Below are 6,660 nucleotides of genomic sequence, written 5' to 3'. Positions count from 1 at the left end.
ATAATTAAAGCTTTTGAGTAATATTTTTAATTAAACTCCATGTTATAAATAATAAAGTCTTAATATATAACTCAGTTTTTTGGTAGTTTTTTTTTTGTTAAGGCTTCACGTATCGTACCTCATAATTCGTAACTAAGATGCCAATTCATGGACTATACAACCAGTTGTATATGTTGTACGGTGTTGAACCTGAGCTTTGTGTCAAAGTATCCGAGCTTTATATTAAAGAATATGAGTTTTATTAGAAAGTATTGAGTTCATTCATTTACACATTAAAAACATGAAATTTAAATTAGCTCAAAAAGAATACATGTAAGCTCGGATTCTTATACTTGGTTGTACCATGCTTATGGTACAACTGGATGTATAATCCTATTTGTGCTAAGATGCTCACTCGTTTGGGTCAGTGTTAATTTTCCGTTTTATCTAAGACAACACTATCTATCTTAAGCTTTAAGACGGGTGAATATCATACCACTTGTGTATATATATGACAAATATATTATTTTTCCCTTTGCATTCTTATTTACCCGAGTGATATGATGTATTTGTTTAAGACGGATAATACCATCTTAAAGAAGAGTTACCGATATATAATGATAATATTCACGATTCACCTTTGTCTCTATTTTTCTCCATTAATATACCGCTTTCTTTTGTTAATATATCCAGTTTGGAAATTTAAAACTTATATACGTGTTGGTAAAAATACATTGCTCAAATTATATGGTTATATCTCAATGAATTTCTATCTTGATAGTTTACAAATTCTACGCAAACTCTGCAACAATATACCCCGTATGTAACTGGATCAGCTATTATAACTCAAAGTACTATCTACTTATTTGTACGCTGGGACATTGGATTTAGAAGTTACGTAGAACTCATTAACTTTAAGAATTGATCATTATATTATATTGATCACAATGATCATAGTAGTGATGTATATTTCATGCGTAAAGTGAATACTTGTTTGTTTTATATTACTTACGGATAAACACATTAATAAAAGCGAAAATTCTATTACGAAGCTTAATTCTTATCCTCTATGTTGAAACTCCGAAAACTGAATAATTATAGTATCAAAAGATCGAAATAATAATCGATGTATAGTTTTACAACCACATATACATTATTTTTAGTTCGTCAAGATGATGAGAAATCTTTAACAAACTGCACAAACAAAAAACTCATTATTTAAACACCTATATAGGTTGATGCACACAGAACTGAAAACCAACACTATAGAATGTATTGCTCCATATGGCCGTGCATGAGATGTACTGAATTACTTACCATGTCGACCAATTTCATGAGGTTGTGAAATTTGCTTCAGAATGAGAGAGTAAAAATTCAACTATGCTAGCTTTATCCCTCTCATATGCTCCATTACTTCACTCTTTATCATCTTCATCTCATCCCTTACTATTGAGTATCATCCCCTATTTACTAAATGAATAGGTGAACTCACAAGTTTTCCCTCCAAAAAACATCTTTTTAATTAAAGAAACTATTGATAATTTAATTGTATTCACTAAATTAGGAAATTAATAATTATAATGTATTTTATTATATATTTCTTTTCATTAAAATTAATCTTCATCAATAAATGTTTTAATGTTTTTTTGCTAGAAACAAAATAAAATGAGAAAATGAACAATTAATGAGATAACACTATTATTTTACAGTTCAATTTTACTCAATTTTTTTGAATAATTTTCTGACTCAATTTTTTTCTCATATCAAAATATAATGACGTGAGATATGATTTTTTTTTTTTTTTTGTACATAAATATAAAAAATTAATGAGGTGTTATTGATTATGACTTAGTAATACAAAAATAAGAACTCTATTAATACCGCGCATTTATTGTGCGGGATCTAACCTAGTTATTATATGAAGCAACTAACCGAAATTCCAAATATTCAATACTCAACACTCAACAGTATGGTGTTTCCTCAACGGCCAAACCGAAGATTCTCCGCTATCACTTTGAGTCACCCCAGATTGTCGTCATACATATAAACCGATCGAAGGCAACAAACTCTGGCAAGGTGGGAGTCGTGGAACCCAATTGGGCGGCTGATATTGGAGAGAACAATAGAAGTTTGATGGGAATGCGATGGACCGATGATGATTTGGATGGATGGGTGATTGTGATTTGGGCTTTTGCAATGGGGATTCATGACAGTCCAACCCGTCGAACAACAGAAAAACATAAACAACACTGTGAGAGAAACGATAATAAACATACAACAACATAAACATTATAGATAAACGTGAAACATTAGAGACAAATATATAAAATACATTTGGCAAAATTAAAGGAAAAAAGTGTCTAGGGATAAGAATTTCGTAGCATAATGATTCTCATATAATTGTGATTGCTATGTTTGAAGGTTGTGTATATATACACACTATCGAAAGCAAGTTGTTTTCAAATACCAATTCAAAGCAACTACTTTCAGATAATAGAATTCTAATCAACTACATTAACGGGAGGAGAAAAGATGTTAGCTATGGAAAGAGTCCTTACATTTCTAAAATTCTATAAGTACAACTTCTAATACACGTTCTCTTCTGATTCTATAGCTAATATATTTATTCTAAATATTTAGGTAGTTCGTAAAAGTTGGAAACTCTGTAATCGCTCGAAAAAAGCTTCCTTTATTAATATAGATAGATAGATAGATATTGATTGATTAATTGATTGATTGACATGTCAATCAAACGTGTAATCTATGATCAGTTTGACTCTTTAATCAATCTACTTTCACAACTAATAATCTATTGAATATCAAATAGTAGAGTCAAGTCCATCACTAACCACATCTCCTAAGAGAATATGAATTATGAAAAGTTTTGCCTCCAAGTATACTCACTCAAATAATATCCTTTCATTAAAATATAATTTTTTCATTAAACTCTAAATTTCAATTTATTAAATAAAATCATTAGTTTGAGATAATTTTTTTTATAAATAATATAATAAAAAGTCAAAAATTCTATATGTACCGCATGGTGGTAATAAAGACAAAGCTTTTGACATTTACTAGGCAACAAGCAGTAAGAGGATTATACATCTGATGTACTACCTCCAATTCTATAATTTCTGAGCATTATAATAAAGTTTTTGAGTTTTGTTTTAAAGTTTCTGAGTTTCAATATGAAGTTTCTGAGCTTATTCACTTAAATATTAAGCACTAAAAAATTACAATAAAACTCAAAAACATTATATATAAGTTTAGTTAAATTTGAGTTTTGACGGAAAAAGTATTAAAATCTAACTTATAAACTTTATTATGTTCAAAAAAATACACATATGCTCAAAAATAAATAAAGTTTGAGGTAATAAGCTCAAAAAAAAATACATATATGCTCAAAAAACAAAAAAGTTGGATATAGTACATCCGATGTATGTTCCTTTTTCTCGGCAACAAGCTTGGTGATTTGTATTTGACCGGTTTTAAATTTAAGACGGAAGTGACCGACGTCTTAAATGAGAATTTGTGTTAGAGAAGATAAAAAGTTGCAATTACTGAAGCCACTAGTCTTCCAATTAGGGGAAAAAAAGTTTAATAGTACCTTAAGCCCCCTAATCCTATTCCTAGTATATACCAAACAATAATACACCGTATAATATCCCACAACAATGAAATTCATCTAGTAATTTCTAGAAATAAATCTACTCTTACAAAATCCCTATATAAATATACCCATAACAATAAATTATTCCCCCAAGTTAATATTTTTTCTTACACTCTATTAGTCATCATTATATCAGACATCATTCTTGAATTTTGTAACGGCGTTAAGGTACCTTATATGTCCTTACTTTCTTATAATAATTAGAATCTTTGATTACAACAAATTATGGCGATGAATATCTATTGTCAACACAACAACTATCTCATCAATAATTACCCAATAGAATATTGTATATTTGTTGATATATGCTATGAAAATACAACAAGGTTAGTCTATTATGATCACAATGATGATGATGAAGAACAAACAATCTCATACTTGCCTTTAACAACATCAACAACCTATTCAAACCCTCTAAACCCCTATTGCCCTCATTGCAAGCTCGAAGTCGTCAGCGACTACATCAACAACGGCTTTCCTAACAACACAAATTACGACATTGACTCGATTTTCGAAGCCTTACACTATAAGGTTGACTACATGACCAGGGAGAAGAGGTATGGAGTTCAAGGGAGGTGTAGCATTGTTGTTGCAAGGCAACGTGACATAGAGTGCTCTACTTTGTTTGATCTCTTACAAGGTACGTTGTTCGAGGGACAATCCGAGGCTGGGCCCACCCCGGCTGCCGTATCAGCTATAGAGAAGCTAGAGAGGGTGGAGGACGTGGTGGCTGACGGGGAGGATTGTGTGGTGTGTCTTGAAGGACTTAATATGAAGCGGGTGCGGGTGAAATTGTCATGTAAGCATGTGTTTCATGAGGATTGTGTTATTGAATGGCTACGGACTAGTCACATGTGTCCCCTTTGTCGTTTCGAGTTACCAATTGAACCTAATTGATTTAGGTCAGGTTCTTTATTTTATTTTTTTTAGGTAAAAAGATGATCAATCTAATTGTATTTTTTATGGCTTCTTATTTTGGATTGAATAATCCAATTTAGTCTAATGAACTAGAGTTCAATTCTTTAATTAATTATTACTTCTCAAATTTTACGGATTCTATTTGTTTGTATAATCATGTTAGTCGTAGTGCAGGTATATATCACAAACGAGTATGGATCCGGGTTATGACTATTGGTTCAGTAACCTTACTAGCTAATTGTCAGAAGGGCTATTTGTCTTTCCGATCCAATCAACTGCTTGATAAATCTTACTCCGTAAAATTTGTATGATTAATGAAAAAAATAAGATCAAAGCATGTTATGTTTAGAGTCGGAAAAAAGAATTTTCATGCTATCATTACTAGTTATTCCCTCTGTTCCAGTTATATGTTTACAATTTCTTTATTCCCCCTCATAAAATAAAGGAAGTGTAAACATATCACTGAGGTTATTATTTTATGCGAGAGAAAAAATAGAAAAATCCTAGAGAGAAAAAACCAAGAGAATCCATGCACGGCATGCTGTGCCGCCATTGATTTCTGTGCCCATGGCCAGGAAATCAATCCAACAGAGACAAAGAGAGATGACTCTACGTGGGAGGAGCATCCCTCCTACGTCTGAGGTGAAGAATTTGGAGGAAAATGTAGAAGAACAAGTGGTCTCAGAAAGCCCTAATAATGTAAGGAATGGACCTAATGTCGAGATGGAAGGGAAAACAAAGAATATCCATGAAGTGGTAGGGATACCAGAGTTAGTAGTAGAGACTGATACAGAATCAGAAAACGAAGTAGAAGATGAGGATAATATTAATGAGAGCGAGGAGGAAAAGGAGGATGATGAACAGAGCATAGATACTCAAGAAATTGTGCCTGAAACAGGGAGTGAGGAGATACTGCAGTTAGACCAGGAAGATGTTGCAGAAGAAATAGAGTATTGGCAACAGGCTGTTGTATGCTTCATATTGGGAGCCAATCCACCATGGGACATAGTTGAAGGTTTTATAAGGCGAATCTGGACGAGGTTTAATATAGACAAGATTTCATTTTTGCCCAATGGGATATTCCTGGTTAGGTTTAAAGCGATGGAAATGAAAGAGAAGGTCCTTGCATCAGGACATTATCTTTTTGATAACAAGCCAATGATTGTGAAAGCTTGGGAAAGAGACATGGAGATGACTAAAGAGGATGTGAATGTGTTCCTGCGTGGATAAGATTGCATAGGTTGCCTCTGAAGTTCTGGGGAAAGGGGTTACCAAAAATTGCAGGCATTGTAGGTAAACAAGTCAAGCATGATACAGCTACTGAGGAAAGAACCAGGCTGGGATTTGCTCGTGTTATGGTAGAATTGGTAGTTGATCAGGAGTTGCCAGCCAAAATAGCTTTCAAGGATGAGCATGGGTTAGTAAACCAAATTGAAATTGAAGATGAGTGGAAACCCATCAAATGTAAGAAATGTCAAGGTATGGGGGCATGATCAGGAACAGTGTAGGAAAGACAAATTGGCTAAAGAGAAGACAGTGACCAAGAAAGTGTGGAGGCCAGTTGTGAAGACTGCCAACCACAAGACAGCTACATCAGAAATGCAAGTGATCCCTAGCAAACCTACTAATTCTCCTTCCAAGTTGCCTCAAACTCCAGTCAAGAGATTGGTATTATTGAGAAGGGGAGACAGTGAGCAGGAAAAGGAAAAGGATGGGTATAGCAGGGAGTCCTTTGGTGCATATTCGTACAAAGAGGTACTTAAGTCTCCTGGTAAAGCTGGTGCAGCTGGAAATGGTAGTGGTAACCCTCTCATTTTATCTAATGGATAGTATAGGGTTCTGGAATGTTAGGGGAATGAATAGAGTTGGTAAACAGAAGGCTATTAATTTCTTTTTGCAAAATAAAGGTGTAGGTCTTTTTGGCCTATTAGAAACTAAAATAAAGAGCAAAGCTTTTCATAAAGTTGTAAATAATTTTAATAATTGGAGTATATCTAATAATAGTGGATATCACAATGGAGGTAGGATTTGGATTCTTTGGCAGCCTAGGTCTTTTAGGGTTCATTTTCTAAAGTATAATGCTCAATTTATCC

Source organism: Silene latifolia, chromosome 4 (genome assembly GCF_048544455.1).
Source record: "Silene latifolia isolate original U9 population chromosome 4, ASM4854445v1, whole genome shotgun sequence".
NCBI classification, from domain to species: Eukaryota; Viridiplantae; Streptophyta; class Magnoliopsida; order Caryophyllales; family Caryophyllaceae; genus Silene; species Silene latifolia.
Note: the sequence above shows the minus strand (reverse complement) of the source record.